We start from the raw sequence: 19,373 nt of genomic DNA on the forward strand, positions 1-19,373 counted from the left end.
GAAATAACTTCTCAAGGGCTACCAGCAGAACTGGTGATACAGCCAAAAGTAGTGTGCAATATTATTTTGAATGTATCAGGCTTAGTTTGTGGAGGAAATGAACAGACTTTCCAGCTTTTTTTCTCCTTAGTATCTTGTAAAAGTCTGTGACTCGTAAACTCATAGTTCGTTGTCAGTTGTGCACTCTCCGGCCACACCACATCTCAGTCAACAGTCTGCACACACATGCTCCCGCCCTCCCGGAGCCCTGAGCCCTGAGCCTCCCACTCTGTCTCAGTTTGTCTGTCACTCCTTTGTGCACCCTCTCTGCCTCCTTCCCCCCTCCGTCAGCCATCGACCTATTTCCTTACCAGCACCTTTTAGCGTCCGTGCTCCTGCCCTGCCTCATTCCCTCTCAGCAGAGCCGAGGGTGCCTCTGTGCCTGCCCCAGAGGACTCCTGAGAACACCAGGGTTTGAAGAAAGGGTTCGAAAGCTGAAAGCTGAAGGGGGTGTAACTAACATTCATCTAATTTAAAGCGTGGGTTTGGGGGTGGCAAATAAAAATTAACCTTCCTTAGTTTGTGAGGCTCTGCAGGATGCTTTATATCCATGAATGTCTCTTACAGATTTCAGAAAGTGCAGAAAACATAAGAAAAAAGATCAGATCACTTGAAACTCAATACCAAAGATAATCTCAGTTAATATTTTAATGTAATTACTTTTCATATTTTTCCTAAGTGCATATTTATGTGTGTGCATATATGTTCACTTCATTTTATATGATTTTTACATCTTCCAGATTTTATTGTTTTAATTATGAGGAGGAATTGAGCTATACCATGATTCTTTTTTTTTTAAGGTTTATTTTATTTATTTGAAAGGCAGATTTACAGAGAGAGAGACAGAGAGAGAGACAGACAGGTCTTCCATCTGGTGGTTAACTTCTCAAATGGCTGCAATGGTCAGGGCTGGGCCAAGCAGAAGCCAGGAGCCAGGAGCTTCATCTGAGTCTCACACGTGGGTACAGGGGCCCAAGCACTTGGGCCTCATTCTGCTGCCTTCCCAGGCCATTAGCAGAGAGCTAGATTGGAAGTGAAGCAGCTGGGACTCATATGGGATGCTGGCACTGTGGATGCTGCTTAACCTGCTACACCACAATGCCAACCCCTACACTGTGATTCTTTTTTTTTTTTTTTTTTTTTTTTAAGATTTATTTATTTATCTGAGAGGCAGAGTTACAGACAGAGGGAGAGACAGAGAGAAAGGTCTTCCATCTGCTGGCTCACTCCCCAAGTGGCCACAATGGCCGGAGCTGAGCTGATCCGAAGCCAGGAGCCAGGAGCTTCTTCTAGGTCTCCCACTCGGGTGCAGGGGCCCAAGCATGTGGGCCATCTTCCACTGCTTTTTGCAGGCCATAGCAGAGAGATGGATCAGAAGTGGAGCAGCCAGGACTCAAACCAGCATCCATATGGGATGTCAGTGCCATAGGTGGAGACTTAGCCCACTATGCCATGGCGCCAGCTCCAACACTGAGATCCAACACTGATAAGTCTTCTGTTTGATGAAGATGTGCATTTCAGTAATTATGTTATAGAAATTGGTGTAAATCTATTCTTGTTCTTTTAAAGATATGAGGAGCCTTCAGAAAGTTCTTAGAAAATGTGTATTATGAAAAACCATGGATTACAATTTTTTATTGTACCAAAATAACGTATCCTTTAATTCCACTTTCTGTGAACTTTCTGAAGTCTCATTGCGTGAGAGTTCCTGGACTATTCATTTCCTGATTTGGTCCCCTGCTTCAGAATATAACACACATTTTTGTGTAGATTGTCCTTCTGGCTATTCTTGTCTCTGTTTTCCTTTTGTCGTTATTCATCTAGGTGCTCATGAGATGTCTGGGATGCTAAGCAAATATGAATGTGCTGTTTTGTACCATAATCTTGCTTTGAGGATCTCCTCTTCACACTTCTAGGCTTCACCTCTGTATTCATCCTTTGGAGTGATCCTTACCAGCCTTAGCTTAGGGTGCTCAGACCTGCCTTCTGGCCTGGTCTGATAAGAAAATCAATCTTGTACATGTGTGTGGTTTACAAAGTTTTTATTAACAATGACGACTTCACAGAGATGTAGGTAGAGAGGATTCCATGTTACAAGTGAGAAAGAGGACTTGAGAAGTTAAGGGACTTATCAGTGCTGTTATCAGTTTCTGTTAAACATTTCACATTTTTTTTTTTTTTTTGGACAGGCAGACTTAGACAGTGAGAGAGAGAGAAAGAGAGAGAAAGGTCTTCCTTCCATTGGTTCAGCCCCCAAATGGCTGCTATGGCCGGCGCGCTGCACAGATCCGAAGCCAGGAGCCAGGTGTTTCTTCTTGGTCTCCCATGTGGGTGCAGAGCCCAAGCACTTGGGCCATCCTCCACTGCCTTCCCGGGCCACAGCAGAGAGCTGGTGTGGAAGAGGAGCAACCGGGACAGAATCTAGCACCCCTACCGGGACTAGAACCCGGAGTGCCGGCACCACAGGCGGAGGATTAGCCTAGTGAGCCGGGGCGCCGGCCTAGAAAGGTAGTGTTTTAACTTCTCTCTACAGAAAGACTGAAGGTTAGGTTAGGGTAACTCAATCAGTTAGGTGACATGGTTCTTTTTCTCTGGTGAAGGGCAGGTGAGGTGGAAGGAAGGCCCAGTGTCAAACAATGCCTGGAGTTATTCTGGAGTCTAGGAACACAGAAGATGATCGCATAGTGCTGTCAGTGCATAAGGTCATCTGGGAACTAAGAAAGCATCCTGCTGGGCGAATGCCTTGCTTCAAGCGACAAAGTCTTCCTGGACATCTAATGGGAATTATTATCTTGTATTCTAAGCCTGTGAAAACAAAACCAACCTTTCCAGCGTTTGACTTCCAGTGTCAGGGAGGCCAAGTGAGGTAGATAGAGGAAAAGAAGGAGCAGCCACAAACTGGGGAGTTTGCCTTGCAGAACAGTGCAGAAGAGAGAAGCCAGGGCAATGGCATTTGCCTGAGACCAAGGAGGAAGGAACAGAGACTCAGACAACTGTTGTATTTTAAAGTTCTGTCGCTGGCGCCGCGGCTCAATAGGCTAATCCTCCGCCTGCAGTGCCGGCACACCGGGTTCTAGTCCCGGTCGGGGAGCCGGATTCTGTCCCGGTTGCTCCTCTTCCACACCAGCTCTCTGCTGTGGCCCGGGAAGGCAGTGGAGGATGGCCCAAGTCCTTGGGCTCTGCTGGAGAAGCACCTGGCTCCCGGCTTCGGATCAGTGTGGTGCGCCGGCCACAGCAGCCATTAGGGGGTGAACCAATGGAAAAAGAAGACCTTTCTCTCTGTCTCTCTCTCTCACTGTCCACTCTGCCTGTCTTTAAAAAAAAAAAAAAAGTTCTGTGAAAAATGTGCGAAGATTGTTCTAAATTGCACTGAAGTGTACAGGCATACACAAGGACAAATACCCTTGTCCTAACTGACTGTATGGGAACTAAGCAATAATGTTCTGGGGTGGGAGGCTAAAAACAAGAATGGTGCTTACAGGTAGTGCAGAATATTTGCTAAGCATTTTAAAAAAAATATTTATTTATTTATTTGAAAGTCAGAGTTACACAGAGAGAGAAGGAGAGGCAGAGAGAAAGCTACACCAATCTGAAGCCAGGAGCCAGGAGCTTCCTCTGTGTCTTCCTGTGGGTGCAGGGTCCTAAGCACTTGGGCTGTCCTCCACTGCTTACCCAGGCCATAGCAGAGAGCTGGATTGGAAGTGGAGCACCCAGGACTCGAACCAGCATCCATATGGGATGCTGGCACTACAGGTGGTGGTTTTCCTTGCTAAACCACAGTGCTGGGCCCCTGCTAAGCATCTTAAATTCACATTGAAACTACTTAGTGTCTATATTTCACTTTCTCTCTCTCTCTCTCTCTTTAAGTTTTATTTATTTATTTGAAAGGCAGGGTTACAGAGAGGCAGAGGCGGAGAGAGAGAGGGAATCTTCCATCTGCTCGTTCACTCCCCAAATTACTGCAGTGGTCGGAGCTGTACTTAGGCCATCTTTTACTGCTTTCCAAGGCCATAGCAGAGAGCTGGACTGGAAGTGGAACAGCTGGGATTTGAACCAGCACCCTTATGGGATTGCCAGCACCATGCCATAGCTTCAGCCTGTATTTCACTTTTATAACATTGAAATATCAGGAAGAAATGTTGAATTTCTAAGGTACCAACTGTGATAACTTAAACAAACCATTCATTCAGTGCCAAAAAATGTGTTAACTGGAAAATGTAATATAACCCCCATCAGTTTCTATTTATTTTTCCCATGTAAATGAAGTCATTAAATTAATAATTGGGTAATTTTTTTCTTCTATGATATAAACAATCCCATTAACAATCTATGAAAAATAAACTGCTAACAGAATTTTCCAGTTAGCTTAATGAACCTATCAAGGTTCATATATTCATTTAAAATAAAATTCATGTAGCAATCTGTGGCACAGGAGAGAAAATGTCATAAGAAATGTTCTGGAAATTTTTTAGAATCTCCTAACATCTTGGAATTCCAGAGCTGCTGTTGTGTTAGTGTTTCAGTTGTGAGATGGTATGGTGGGTGCTACTCATGTAAAGCCACAAGGTCCATATTCCATCCCTACAGAAAGACCTTGTTCCCAGAGAACACTCTTTGTAGTCTGTGTTTCTAAAACCTGTGTTTCAGTAACCTGTAGCTTTGAGCAGCTTACCCTTTCCTTCTCCTGTCCTAATTCATCCCTACTTCCCCTTCTTCATGTAACTTCATCCCCTCTCCTTATTTCTGACTAGATTTCTCGAGTTAAAGTCCCATATTCCTTATTCCTTCTGTAATCTCAAACCTTACTCTTCCATATGTGAGTTGGATTTATTTCAGCTTGGATTCTTACCATAAGAGCTTGACATGTTTATATTTATTTGTTCACATATATATGTTTTTCAGTTTAAGAATTAGCTATTTTACTTATATGAAAGGCAATGAGAGCCCTTTTATTCTCTCTCTACTTCGTGGATCCAGGATAAGCAAAGCAAGGCATGAAATTCCCCTTTTTAGAGATAGATATATATGTGTATGTGTGTGAGAGAAAGGGAGGGAGAGAGAGAGAGAGAGAGGGAGAGAGAGAGAGAGAGAGAGAGACAGGCAGGCATAGCCTCCATCACCAGGTTATTCCCAAATGCCTGCAATAACTAGGGCTGGGCCAGGCTATAGTAGGAGCTGGGGACTCAGTCCAGGTCTTCCATGGGGGTGATAGGGATCTAACTACTTGGTCCATCCAGTATCTAACTACTGTGCTCCATCTGTTATCTAACTACTATGCCTCCATCCATGACCTAACTACTGTACCTCCCATTATCAGGAAACTGGAATTGGTAGTGGAGCCAGAATTTGAACTCAAGCATACCCATTTGGATGTGGATTCTCTAAGGAGTGTCTTAACTGCTATGCCAAATGTCCATCCCTGATTTTCTATTTCAATATCATAAAACTATATTCCCACAGGCAAGGGACTATATCAGTTGAGTTTCTTTATACAAATCTTCACATATAGAATTATCTAAGAATAACTACTTGCTGAGTATACATGAAATTCTGATCCTGCTTTTCTCTACATTGCTTAAATCAAGCAGCCATAGTCTTTATTGAGCCAACTGTTTTGTGCCTATAACTAAGCCAACTACATATAAAATAGGAACAAAAGGCACAAAGTTCTACTCTTAAGCTATTAGAATGTGGTTCAGGAGATACTGCTATAGTTAATAAACATTAGGGGGCATATATTCTATTGTGTGATGCTATCATGTTTGTTTCAAGTTTTTATTGAGTACTCCCATATTCAGGCATTCTTCTTTGTGTTGGGATAAAGCCTTTAACAAAACACACAGATTTCTTTCTCTTGTGGAGCTTGTGTTCTGTTGAAAGAGGGAGACAATAAATTGACAAATAAATAAATGAAAATATACATGTAGTAATAAGTGATTTTAAATAAAAAAAAGAGAGGAGATGGAGACAGTGGAGGGAGGTGGATGCTTTTTCATGTTGATCAGGCAGGTCTTGCTGATGGGATGATATTTAAAGTCAGACCTTAAATTAAATTAAATTAGCAAGTGAGCCACCCTTTAGTAGCTAGGGGAGGATCCAGGCAGTGCAGTGTCAAAAGCAAAGACATTGAGTCTAAGCTTTGTGGCATGTTTAAGGCATAGCATGAACACCAGTGTGAATGAATAGGGGATGAGGCCACAGAGACACAGTGGTAGGTGGAGGCATGGAATGGTGTTGGAACAGCCAGGTCAATATAGGATATAGGCCATGAGTCTGGAATTCAGGCTAAAGAGCAAGTCTGGGCTGGCGCCGTGGCTCAATCCTCCGCCTAGCGGCGCCGGCACACCGGGTTCTAGTCCCGGTCAGTGCGCCGGATTCTGCCCTGGTTGCCCTCTACCAGGCCAGCTCTCTGCTATGGCCCGGGAGTGCAGTGGAGGATGGCCCAAAGTGCTTGGGCCCTGCACCCCATGGGAGACCAGGAGAAGCACCTGGCTCCTGCCTTCGGATCAGCGTGGTGCGCCGGCCGTGGCAGCCATTGGAGGGTGAACCAACAGCAAAGGAAGACCTTTCTCTCTGTCTCTCTCTCTCACTATCCACTCTGCCTGTCAAAAAAAAAAAAAAAAAAAAAGCAAGTCTGGAGTGGTATTTAAAGCCATAAGACCAGTAAAAACCATTTAGCTAGATAAGAGGGCCAGACAGATTAAGAGGAGGAGCCAGTGAGGGAAACTAAGCAGGTGTAGCCAGTGAGGTAGGAGATGCCTAAAGAACATGGCATCCAGGAAACCAGGGACTCAGGGTTTAAGAGTGACCCCTAGTGTGTCACATTTTGCTGACCAAGAACTAATACTGAATTTGGTAATGTGAAAGCTATCAGCGATCTCAGCAAAAGAGATGTCAGTGGAAGGATAGATCCAAAAGATGGTTTGGCGAAAGTTGAGACAGGTGGAGGATAGGAGGAAAGGCTAACAAATTTAGAAAATGGCCACACTTTCAGAGTGTTTGCTGTAAAAGGAGCAGAGAAGTGAGGCAGCAACTGGCAGAGGTTCTGGAGTAATGGAAAGAGCATTTGGACTTGGAGTTACAAAACTGGAGCCCTCGTGATGATCTTCCGGGGGAGGGGCAACTGTTGACAAAGTGCTTCCTTTCTCAGGGCCTTGGCATCTTCAGTAGAAAAATGAGAATAATAAAATTTACCAGTAGTAGTGATTATAAGGTATAGTGTATAATAAGAGTTTTGTCATTTGTAAATTCTATATAAATGCATATGTTACCTCATCATTAGTGTGTAATGGAAATTCACAAAGACATGATCATTTGGAGGAAGCTGAGTCCTGAAGGAAAGAGATATGAATGAGTGAGTGGACTGAAGGTATTTGTTAAAGGCACAGGGCAGGGAAAGACCAGGGAATGTGAGGAGGAAGTAAGGAGAGAAAGGCTAGAAGATTGCAACAGAGAGTAAATGTTGGGGGGGGGGGGTCCAGATCAGGTAGGTAGAATTGGGCTAATGATGTAGGGCTGAAAAAGTCATTTAGAAAAGTCTGTTGAGGGCCTGCCGAAGGGTGGCCCTGTGAGATCTCCAATCAGATATGTGCAAGGAAAGACTTTGGATTTCTGCCTGATGTGGAATTGCAGGACCTGGAAGAAATTCTCTCTCTGTCTACAGAAGAGCTCTAGTGTTTTGAAGCAACTGGGGTGCTCTAATTTGGGTAGGGGAAGCAAGAAGAACCAAAGACAAGGAAGACACAGTAGGTAAGGAATATATGGAAGCAGGAAAGCACGTTGGAAAGGAACTCCCACAACCTAAGAGTGATGATAATCAGGATTGAAGCTTACTGTTAGGAAGTGTGTGTGCCATTGAAGCCGGTGTTAACATCATGGAGAAGGAAAGTGTTGAAGGAAGTTGTGTCTTCAGAAGGGAAAACTCGTGAGATGAGTCCTAGGTCAGTGAGTCCACAAGTGATTCCCGAGTATCTACTATGTGCAGTTGCTGTTCTCTCAACACTGCTCTGGGCATTGTTCCAAATTCTGTTCTAAGCATGGACTGCAACATGCTTAATGGCAGGAAATGTGTGGGAGGAAGCCAAACTGGTGACAGAACTAGGCTTACATTTCCTTTTTTCTTTCTGTTTTGTGAGGGAGTGTAACTTAACTGGATTTTGTATATTCTCTGTCTACTACATAGTTTGTTAAATGAATTAGTTATATTTGTTAAAGGAATTAGCAATCTATCTGTTGCTGCAATTAAAAAGATGTAATTTGGCAATATAAATTACGAGCTTTAAAAATGTTCCCAGTGCATTTGTAGCTGGAATGCGTGACCAGATTTGGCTTGTCCAGCTGGTAAAGAATATTGTCAAATCTGCCCCCTGCCATACCACAGTCACTCTTGTGACACTCATACAAGTAAATAATCGAAACGAAAAACACTAATTAAGATAAATAGCACAAAACTTACAGAGAAACACGGATTAAAAATAAAGGGAACAAAGGTTCCATTTGTGACAGTCTGTATTAAGGAAATTTGTTTAGATACATGAAAGGATTTAGAGTCAACGGGGTATACTGCAGAATTTTGTGTAGCAACCTGTGTTTCTAATCCTATGGAAAGCATTGCCTGGATCGGTACTGAGGGAGTGGCACTGGCCCACCATCTTTCATTCAGCATTAAGCTAAGGGAGTATGACAGTTCTGCCATTGTTTTTTCTTGGCCTCAATGGTCTTGTAGGTCTTATATATGTCTGTGGAAAGGATATGCAAGAGGACAACACTGTCATTGGAGATTTAGGTGCAAATAAACAGACACATGAATAAATGAGCTCTTGAATTGGCTTAAAAACTAACTTTAAACACGAAATAATGAGTGCTTACTGAATTAGTAAACTATAGTTTTGAATAATTCATCAGGGTAGGACTCTTATTTTCATAATTTGTGTGATGACCATATGCCACTATTTATAATAGTCTTCAAAACAGTACAGTACATTTGTAATTGATGTCATTAAAATGATGGACTTGGGTTTGGGTTTTAAAGCAGATGTTCAGTGGTTAAGATTAATTTCTAGCAATGGTTTGGGAGGTTAAAACCAAAATGTGTACAAAAGTAAACATTTCCCTTTCAGAGCAAATAATTGGAATTCAAGTGAATGAAACTTAAGCAAGTGGGCATCAACTGCAAGTTAGTTTTGACATAGAGGTCTGGAAAGTATCACCAATTGCCATACTTTCTGTGGGCCATAGTGTAATATTGTCTCTCTGTGCTCATGCAAGAGAAGGAGTGAGTTGCTTGTTTAACCCCAGACTGTGGTGGCTGGCCAGGACCTGAGGCTGAAGTCATCCCCATCTGGACCTGCACGAAGGATGCATACATTGGCACGGGCAGCTTCGCAGAGCAGCAGCCGCTTGTGTACCTGAACTGAAACAGGAATACACACCACAGCCAATTTCTCTGTCTACTAAATAGTGCTCTTTGACTTTTAAAGAGGACTCTTTACCAAAAGGTTTAGTTCCTGGGTCACTTTTTTCTTATTGGTCTTATAAGCAGAGGAAATAGTGTACATGCTGATACTTTCCAATGGCAATAAAATGCATGCCATTTCTCTCCAATAGAAATAAAATCTTTCCATACAGAAGCAGGAGGAAAAGCCTGTACAAGGAAGCATTTGTATCATTCTCAGTCATATTAAAAAGTGAGTGAATTGACTAAGACACAGACTATTAAAGTAATGATATAAGGTAGACTATATACTAAATAGGCTGCCGTTAAGGCATTTTAAGTGGCTTTATTACTCCAAGAAAAGGAGATATTTCCTTTCTAGCTGGGGAGAATAATTCTTTCCAATATTAATCCCTGTTTCATTTGGTATATGTTGTTTTTTTTTCCCTCTTGTCTTGCCAGTAGAATTAAATCAGATGGATTGTCTCAGTGTAAAGGTTAAAATAGTAAACCGAGGAAATCTATAGAGTCATGCTCAACTTTATTTAAATAATTTAATAAATTAATTTCCATTCTTCTTATTTTTGTTCCTTTTCTCTTTCAGTTTACTTTTCCCTGGAAAATATAGTGTCTCTCACATAGTTATTCTTTTCAAGCTAGATCAAGTGAAGTGCTTGCATCCAGATCTTCATTTTCACTTTATCCTGGAAATATATAAGTTAATGGAAATGTTTCTATCTTTATTAACTTGTGAGATAAGATTAACTAGACAATGACTTAGACTCATGGTGGATTTTCTTCAAAATTAGAAGAATGCTCAGGCCAGCGCCGTGGCTTAACAGGCTAATCCTCCGCCTTGCAGCGCCGGCACACCGGGTTCTAGTCCCAGTTGGGGTTCTGGATTCTATCCCGGTTGCCCCTCTTCCAGGCCAGCTCTCTGCTATGGCCCGGGAGTGCAGTGGAGGATGGCCCAAGTGCTTGGGCCCTGCACCCGCATGGGAGACCAGGAGAAGCACCTGGCTCCTGGCTTCAGATCAGCGCGGTGCGCCGGCTGCAGCGGCCATTGGAGGGTGAACCAATGGCAAAAAGGAAGACCTTTCTCTCTGTCTCTCTCTCTCACTATCCACTCTGCCTGTAAAAAAAAAAAAAAAAAAAAAGAAGAATGCTCACAACAGCATACTGTGGCTTCTAACTGATCACTTACAGGTTCTCTCTGTATCAGGAACTGTGTGTTTAAGGTCCCAGATCACTGTCTATCAGGTAGTAGCTACCAATAGTAAGTGAGCTATCAAATGATTGCTGGACCCAAGAAAAGGACCCTAAATATAAACATGATATTTTCACCCACGAGTGTGAGCTGGGGTTTGACATGAGAATAATGGAAAATTAAGTACAAAGCCTTTATTTCATTTTGATAGGTGTTAGCACTCTAAAGCTGTCTCTACTATGACCCTTGGGTGGCATGAGCTGCCTCAAACAAGATTAGTGTGTCCTTCCTTTACCTTGCTGTCTACAGAGCTGGAAAAACCAGCCCAGGCCAGTGTGACCGCATTGTCCAATACTTACTTTCTTACAGGAAATGGAAGAATTTCCTCTTCAGAATCTATATGTGATTGAGCAGCTATGCGGCCTGTTCATTCACTTTCCCTGTTTTGCACTGATGAACATACTCGTATCCTCACTTGCATCAGAAACTGTCACAGGTACCTAACTAGGCTGCAGTCAGATTTATGTTTTTGTTTTTTTTTTTTAAGTTGTCTGAAAAAAGCCTCTGCTGGGTGTGAATCACAGTGACTCTTGTGCACAGTGGGATTGTGGCAGCTTCTGAAGTATCTGGAACATTTGTAATGTGGCTGCTTCACTGCTTTCAAACACAAGGAAACTCTAAAGGGAATGACGCTGATTCTTTAGTACATAAGATTTGTCATCTTTTGTGCCTTGTAAGGTAAATGTTTATAAGCTTAGGGAATGCTTTAGAATGTATACATGATTCCCTGTCTTCTGTCTGTATCATATTTCCTCATAATCCTCTCAGCATGCTTCTGAAATATGGTTACCTGTTTATGACTTACTTGTAAGCCTGGACCATCCCATTTCTTGTGGGCATTCTGTAGATAATTCTTACTAACATCTAGATTATTGAAAGGTGAAGGAATGGGAACATGAATTATCTTTAAAGTTCATTCTTCTGAAATATTAGTCTTTCATGGTTAATTATATGATATTTTCAGAGTATTCAGCAGTGGATAAATGTTACTTGACACAAGAGTCCTATTTTCAAAAGATTGATTTTAGTACCACACTTACCTTTTATAATAGATACCAATACTTAATTCATCTGAACTAGTATAAGCTATTCAGATAATAAAAAAGTAGTTTGGTCTAATTGATATGGTCATGTGTTGTTAGCTTAGAAATTTGCCTTGTGTATTGATAGGAAATTAGGAAAAATACTTCATGGCTCTAATATTGAGATATTAAGAATATGAATAATAATATCTTACATTTTATGGTATTTATGGCAATCTAAGAGGTAGGTACTTGTGTGATCTCAACTTAAATGTGAAGGTAAGAAATCATAGAGAAGTCCAATAACTTGCCCAAGTCCTTACACCCAAGTTTCAGAATCAGGATTGGAATCCAGAATGGACATCTGAGCCTGGGCACTTGCCAGGCCATGACACAACTCAGTCTGGTTGTGCTGTGTGGTTTTTTTAAGTGTTTATTTTCATCTACATGAAAGACAATGATAGGAAGATGAGGCGAGAAAGGGAAAGATAGGGGGAGGGAGAGAGATAGAATGAACACAATCTTTCATCCCTTGGTTCCCTCTCCAAATGCCCTCAGCAACCAGGGCTGGTCCAGGCTGAAACCAGGAGCCCAGAAATCCATCCAAATCTCACACATGGATGGTAAGAGCCCAACCACCTGCTGCCTCCCAGGATACATTAGCTGGAATGCTGAATGGGAAACAGAGTAACCAACACTTGAACCAGCCCTCTGATATAGGATATGGATGACCCAAGTGGTGAGTTAACTTGCTGTGCCACAGTGCTTGCCCCTGTGCTGTGGTTTTTCAGGTCCCTAAGAAGGGCAGCCAGCCTGTCTCTGGCATCTCTTCAACAGGTGGCCTTGGTGAGCCCTTCAAGTGTTAGCTTTGTGGTTTCAGTAGCAACCTAGTGGGAGTATACATTTATCGTTCTCCTTCTTCATTTCTTGTGGAGAGGTAAATCCTGTCTCCATGGGACAAATTTTTGTTGGGAATACTTTATATCTTAACCAGTATAATTGGTAAAGCTGAGCAGCTCATCAAAGAAATCTTAGAGTTGTGACAAAGACTGGATTCAGTACACATGATCAACAGAGAAAAGAACTGACAATACCTGCAGTGTTTTGTTGTTTATAAGGTTAGATTTACTATCCTAGAGTGTTCATTTCCTTTATTACTCCTTTAGGTTAGTTTGGCTTCTCTTCTTTCTGACCACCAGGCTGCTAGTGATGACTCTGGCAGCATTCGTCTCAGTTCTCATGATTCTTGACTCCCTGTAGACTTCCCATCTCCCCCCTACAAGTGAACAGCAGAAAAAGTTCAGGACTTGAGCTTTCCTCTCTCCCTGGCCTTGGCCGTCCTCTCTCCTTGTTTCTCATTTATTTAGGGCATTGTCAAAAGATCACAGCCATCACCTTGATTTTGTGAACAACTCCCAAATCTTTAATTCTATCTTCAGTTTTTTTTTTAAAAGAGATTATTTATTTGAAAGGTAGAGTTCCAGAGAGGGAGGGAGGAAAGAAGGAAGGGAGGCAGTGAGGGTGGGAGGGAGGGAGGGAGAGAGAGAAACAGAGAGTGAGAGAGAGAGAGAGAGAGAATCTTCCATCTGCTGGTTCACTTTCCAAATGGCTACAATGGCTAGGGCTGGGCCAGACTGAAGCCAGGAACCAGGAGCTTCTTTTGGGTCTCCCACATAGGTGCAGGGACCAAGCACTTGGACCATCTTCCACTACTTTCCCAGGTGAATTAGCAGGTAGCTGGATCAAAGTGGAGCAGCTAGGACTCCAACTGGCACCCATATGAGATGTCAGTATCACAGGTGGTAGCTTTACCTACTGTACCACAATGCTGGCCTCCCCATCTTCAATTTATCTCCCTTATTTCTAAAACTAATGCCATAAAATCCTTTTACTCTTTAACAAAAATTTAAAAAACTGTATTTAGGAGGTGGAGAGGCATAGAGAAGGAGAAATAGAGAAAGAGGGAGAGAGAGAATATCTATCTGCTGGTTCACTTCCCAAGTGCCCACTGTGGCTGGAGCCAGGCTGGGGATACATGCTGAGACTCCCACAGGAACCCAGCTGCTCAAGCCATCACGGCTGCGTGCAGGGGTCTGCATTGGCAGGAAGCTGCCGTCAGGAGCTGGAGCTGGGAATCAAAGGCTCTACAGTGTGGGACATGGGTTTCTTAACTGCTAGGCTAAATACCTGCTACTCCTTTGATTTTTAAATAATCTATCTATATAAAAGCTAGCCTTTCCTTACCTTAATATTGGGAATTGCTGTAATAAGCCAAGATTACTAATGATTTGTCCAGACTGACTCTTAGGCTTGAAGTTCTTACATGGTGCTGCTGCTCCATTTTCTAAAGGCTTAGCTTTGATCAGGTGTACACGAGGGCTTCTTGTTGTGAACGCCTCCCTGGTGCGCTATGTGTACCTGATGTCCAGTGAACAACAGCTTCTCAGTCTGTTCCCATAAGCCCGCAGTGACTTAGTCCTGTCTTATCTTTACAACTCCAGTCACTTTTTCACACATATTCTGGTTCAGGGGCTGTCAAGTTGTATCCAAGCCAATACGTCCTCTTTTTTTAGAGCAGGCATCCTTTACTATCCTGAAATGAAATCCACAGGTTTTCTATAATCTATGCATTAGGTTTCCAAAAGACCAGTATAATTCCATCACTGTAATATAAAAGAAAAATAAGTGAAGTTGATTAAAAATTATATTTAGACATTTAAATATCTAAATATTTGGAGAAGAATGTTCAGAAAACATAGCAAGGTGCTTGAATATGTGTGAACCTACCTTGAATGTGACAGCTGCAGACTGAGGTTGGTTTAGGTGTGTGGTTAGTGGTTCAAATATACCAAGAGCGACAGTATTGTGGGTAAAGCTTTTCTGAAATGTAGAACAATACTTGCTGAAGTTCCTTACAAAAAAAGTATGCTCTTTGTTCTCTAGTTTCATTCTAGAAAGTCCAATGCATTGAAACCATAGAGAAACACTCTTAAGTTTGGTTCTAGGCTCACATAACTATAACCATGTTTTCTCACTTACTTGAATGTCTGATGGGTTTTCTGTAAGTCATGACATATGTGGGACTTTTCATTCTGTAAGATCGACTGTCCTTTGTATTGCAGGATAGTTAGCATTCGTAGCTTCTGCCTACCTGATTACAGAAGCATACGACAGAACCTCCCCTCCCCTCAGAGGTTCATACCATCCTGTGCCAAGAACCATTACTCTAGCCAAACTGATCTCACTGTTGTTGAACCTGCCTGGCCCTTTCCCAGTGGCACATCTCTGTGCTGTGCTTTTTTTTCTTTGAATATGCTTCTCTCCATTTCCATTTTGTCAAACCTCACCCTCTTGAAATCTTCTCTCTCTGCCTTAGATGGTACCACTCCATTAAGCCTTCCTTCAGGAGGGAAGTCTTTCATTCTGAAATCTTACAGCACTCTGCATACAACATTTACAGTTCTTGAAACGGTGCCTTGTGTTATGTTACAACTATTATCTCACTTGCCAGCTTGCAAGGTTCTTGAAAATGCAGACCACATGTCTGAGTTTATATTCCTCAGTATTTGTGGCAAAATTCTTGCATATAGTAGGTGTCCAGTGAGTGCTTATTAGGTAAATAAATGGGGTAATTTTAAAAGAATGTTTGGGGGCCCTGAACCATGGCATAGTGGGCGGGGATGCTGCTGCTGCCTGAGATGAGTCCTGGCTGCTCCACTTCCAATCCAGCTCCCTGCTGATGCTCCTGGGAGGGCAGTGGAAGATGGCCCTAGTTGCTTGGGCTCCTGCACCCATATAGGAGACCCGGAGGAAGTTCCTGACTCCTGACTTCAGCCTGGCCCAGCTCTGGCTGTTGTGGCCATTTGTGGGGGTGAACTACACATGGAAGACCTCTCTCTCACTGTCTCTCCCTCTCTCTCTTTGTACTTCTGCCTTTCAAATAAATAAATATTTTTTTTTAAAAAAGAAAGGAATGTAGAGAAGAACAAAAGGGAAAGTTGGTTCTGATCTTAACATTTAGAACTTACTTTTGTTTTTATGATATTTACATTTTCTCTTCATGTCATGAACTTCTAATAGTACAAATTGATACCAGCAAAAGCACATAAAAGTCCATAGTTTTGTGACTTGATATGTATATATATATATTTACAAATATGTGTTTGTTGGAATAGTTATTAGATATAAGATAATTTTCTACCCTTAGCAAGAGTTTGGAGCAAAACTTAACCAGTACTCAAACACTGTAGGGAAAATGTGGGTAAAGTGCCTCCTTTTCATTCGGTTCTGAAATGTACAGATAAAAATCAGCTTTTGAAGTCAATCAGGATGCCTGTGCAGCTTCCCTGTTTTCCCCCCTTTCTCAGAAACCTCAAAACCACTATGGTAATTCCCTCAAGAGCTCCTTCTAACACATACAGTCTAAAGAGCAAGCAAGATTTCCAAGAACTGAAAGCTTTCAACTTTCTTGAGCATCTCTCTCCAGTGACATGAGCTAGGAAAGCCGGTGCTCACTCCACCCACCTTTCATCTCTAACTAGAGGAGCATGGAGCGTTTGTGCAGTCTTTCCTGCCATGCCTTCATTTTCTGTCATCTTAACTCCATCACCAATCCTCAGCCTCCTAACAATATCCGTATGAAAGAAATCAGACCCCTTCGACAATGAAAAACACATTTAAGCTACTGCACACCACCATTGCCACTGGAAAAGTAGATATTATTTTTTCTGTCAATCCAACTGCAGTACTCTGGCAATATGCAATTTTCATTTCGTGTTTCCATGTATTAAATAGTCAATCTATAGGCGTTAATCAATGAAAGTGGACGATGAGAAACTATGGTAATGTGAAACTTAACAACTCTTTGTTTATAATTTTTCCTGAAATAGGAAATACTTGTCTTTGAGTGCAGAGACTATGTAAAGTGATCCAAGAAAAATGATATGGTCAAATGACATGATTAATTTTCATTACTCTCTTTCCATTTCTTGCCTCATGTGCATTTAAGCCTTGCCCAGGCCCCGACATGAAAGGAAAAAGCCCAGACCTTGGACGGTTCAGTCAATTAAAAGCCAGCTCTTCTTGTAGTTTGAATGCCGCAGCGGAGTACAAAGATTTGCTTTGCCTTCAGTGATTGTACGTAGATCTAGGAAGTTTAGAAATACCTGACAGAGGAGATTACAAAAGAGGATGTGAGAAAAGTCACCTAAGTGACTAAGATACAGAGGGGAGTACCACAGATTTCAGGTGATTTTGGCCTTCTACTAAGGTTGCTTTTTTTTTTTTTTTAAGATTAATTTTATTTATTTGAAAGAGTTACAGAGAGAGGTAGAGACAGAGAGAGAGGTCTTCCATCCGCTGGTTCACTCCCTAGATAGCCGCAATGGCTGGAGCTGCGCCGATCAGAAGCCAGGAGCCCGGAGCTTCTTCTGGGTCTCCCACGTGGGTGCAGGAGTCCAAGGACTTGGGCCATCTTCTACTGCTATCCCAGGCCATAGCAGAGAGCTGGATCGGAAGAGGAGCAGCCAAGATTAGAACTGGCGCCCATATGGGATGCTGGTGCTTCAGGCCAGGGCTTTAACCCGCAGCACCACAGCACCGGCCCCAACTAAGGTTGCCTTTTATTAGATTGTCCTTTCTTTGATACCCAAAAATACTTCTCTTGATCTCTATGAGCTTTTCCCCCAGGGCTCAAAAGCTGTGCCTTCTGTAGCACTGTGGTTGGGCATTAAAAGATCTCACTTCCAGACTTGTTTCTCTTCTCTGAAGACATGTCCCAAATGCAGTAGCTCTTACATTTGTTAGCCCAAGACTCTGGTGGGTTCTGCGGCTTTTGAGAGGGCAAAAAATTTCCATGGAAATTAAACTGATTCACTTTAGCTCACTCCCTCTACCATTCTGTCCCTGGGAAATTTTTGCAGACCTTGTGGATTCAGGCCCCCCAAATTTGAGATTTAGCAGATGCTTACATAATAATGGTATTGTGGTGATCATAATGGTGTCACGTTTCAGTGTTGCCAGTTAAAACCAAGGATAAAAGAAAGGCAAACCACGAACCATCTTAAAAAACAAGGGCATGTGGGGGTTGGGTATGAGGGTGCATGGGAGATTGCTATTCAGTTTCTCGCTATGTTTTCTAGCAACTGTATCTCAGCTTTTAAAATTTGGTTGAGTGATACCCACTCATGGGCTTCACCAGATTGGTTACATCAAAAACCAGGTCCAGACCAGAGGAGTTATTGTTTGTCAGGGGCACACCCAGCTTCCCTGCAAACACTAGCGTTTGGATGATATTTATGGCTGTAATTAAAAGACACTTGTTATTACTATTTTTTTTTAATTTCTTAAAACAGGGTGCTTTGTACCTTTTTCCTCCTGTGCAGAACTCAGAGTATCTTCTCAGCTCAGGTATCTTCAAGGCTGTTTGAATTAAATAGAATTGTCAAGGCAAGGGTGTCCTCTTATTTCATAAGATTGGAAACAGTTTTCTCTATTAATGGTTAATTTTCCAGGCATAGTTCCATTTTCTCTAAAGAGCTCTGATTTTTTTTTTTGAAGGGCATACAGTAGAAACTGGTTTTCCTTCTTTAACAGAAATCTGTTCTTGTCTTGCTGTTTTAGCCAGTATACTATCAAAGTTAAACTTTGATACTGCTTGTGTTTTAAGGAAATAAATCTGATAAATGAAGGTAAGTAGTTTTTTTTTTTTTAATTTAAGAAAATTCAAAACTTGTTTGGTGACATAGTTTTCATGCATGGCTAGGCCCTTTCCAGTTGTTTCTGTTTTCAAGAAATTTGAAGATTTTCAGTTTACTTTTTATTTAAACTTTTCCCTGGATTGTTAGAAATAAAAACGCCTTAGTGTTGGCTGTGCAAAACTGAGATGTAAAAGTTACTGGAAATGAAAGTGAGCAGAGGGATTTCTCTGCCTCATCTGTGGTAGGCATCAGAAACAAATAGCAAAAGTGAGGAACAAAATTTGAGTCTGAGTATCAGCAGTGAAGGCAGAGTTTTAATCAGATGTACATGATTTGGAATTATGTTTCCTTCTCCGCCAAAAAGAACATCCTTGGATTTTCTCCTGTTCTGCCAAGTACTCTCTCCCAGGCTTTCGATATGTTCTATAGGCCACACACACAGGAACAGGGCTGTCTGTCACCAAACCCAGATGCCCAGCTGTGGAAGATATTCTTTCAGCAGCATCAGTCTGCTTCTTGGCAAGATTTTCAGGCAGTCTAAAGAAAACAGTCCTGGAACAGCCTTTGTGCCTGCCTTGTGGTTAATACTGCGCCGGCTTGTATCTCGTTCCTGCTCTGACCTTTTGGGCCTACTGCTTCCCTACAGCCATTCTCTCTCTCTCTGCCTCTCTCTTTCTTGCTCACTCGCTTTTTTTAGAGCATATTTGTGATTTGTGTTTGATTTAGTGAAACTGCTAATGACAGCTAGAACAACTTTGTTTTGATTGTTCCAGCAACGATTTGAACAGAGGTGGGTGGGTATTGGAAGGCAAAGATCTTATGGGAAGAGAAGAGACTCTTTCTGCAGTGGGCCAAGTATATTGGCAAAATAAAAAACAGTTTTCACTGATTCATTTTCAAACTTGATCTTTAAT

General features: G+C 42.1%; 1 protein-coding gene across 3 annotated transcripts in view; it reads left to right on the plus strand.

The window, feature by feature from the left end:
- The window catches only part of RUNX2 (RUNX family transcription factor 2), a 141,442-nt gene that overhangs the window by 37,503 nt on the left and 84,566 nt on the right, over window positions 1–19,373 (plus strand). The window lies entirely within an intron of this gene.

This window comes from Lepus europaeus, chromosome 3 (assembly GCF_033115175.1).
Source record: "Lepus europaeus isolate LE1 chromosome 3, mLepTim1.pri, whole genome shotgun sequence".
NCBI lineage: Eukaryota > Metazoa > Chordata > Mammalia > Lagomorpha > Leporidae > Lepus > Lepus europaeus.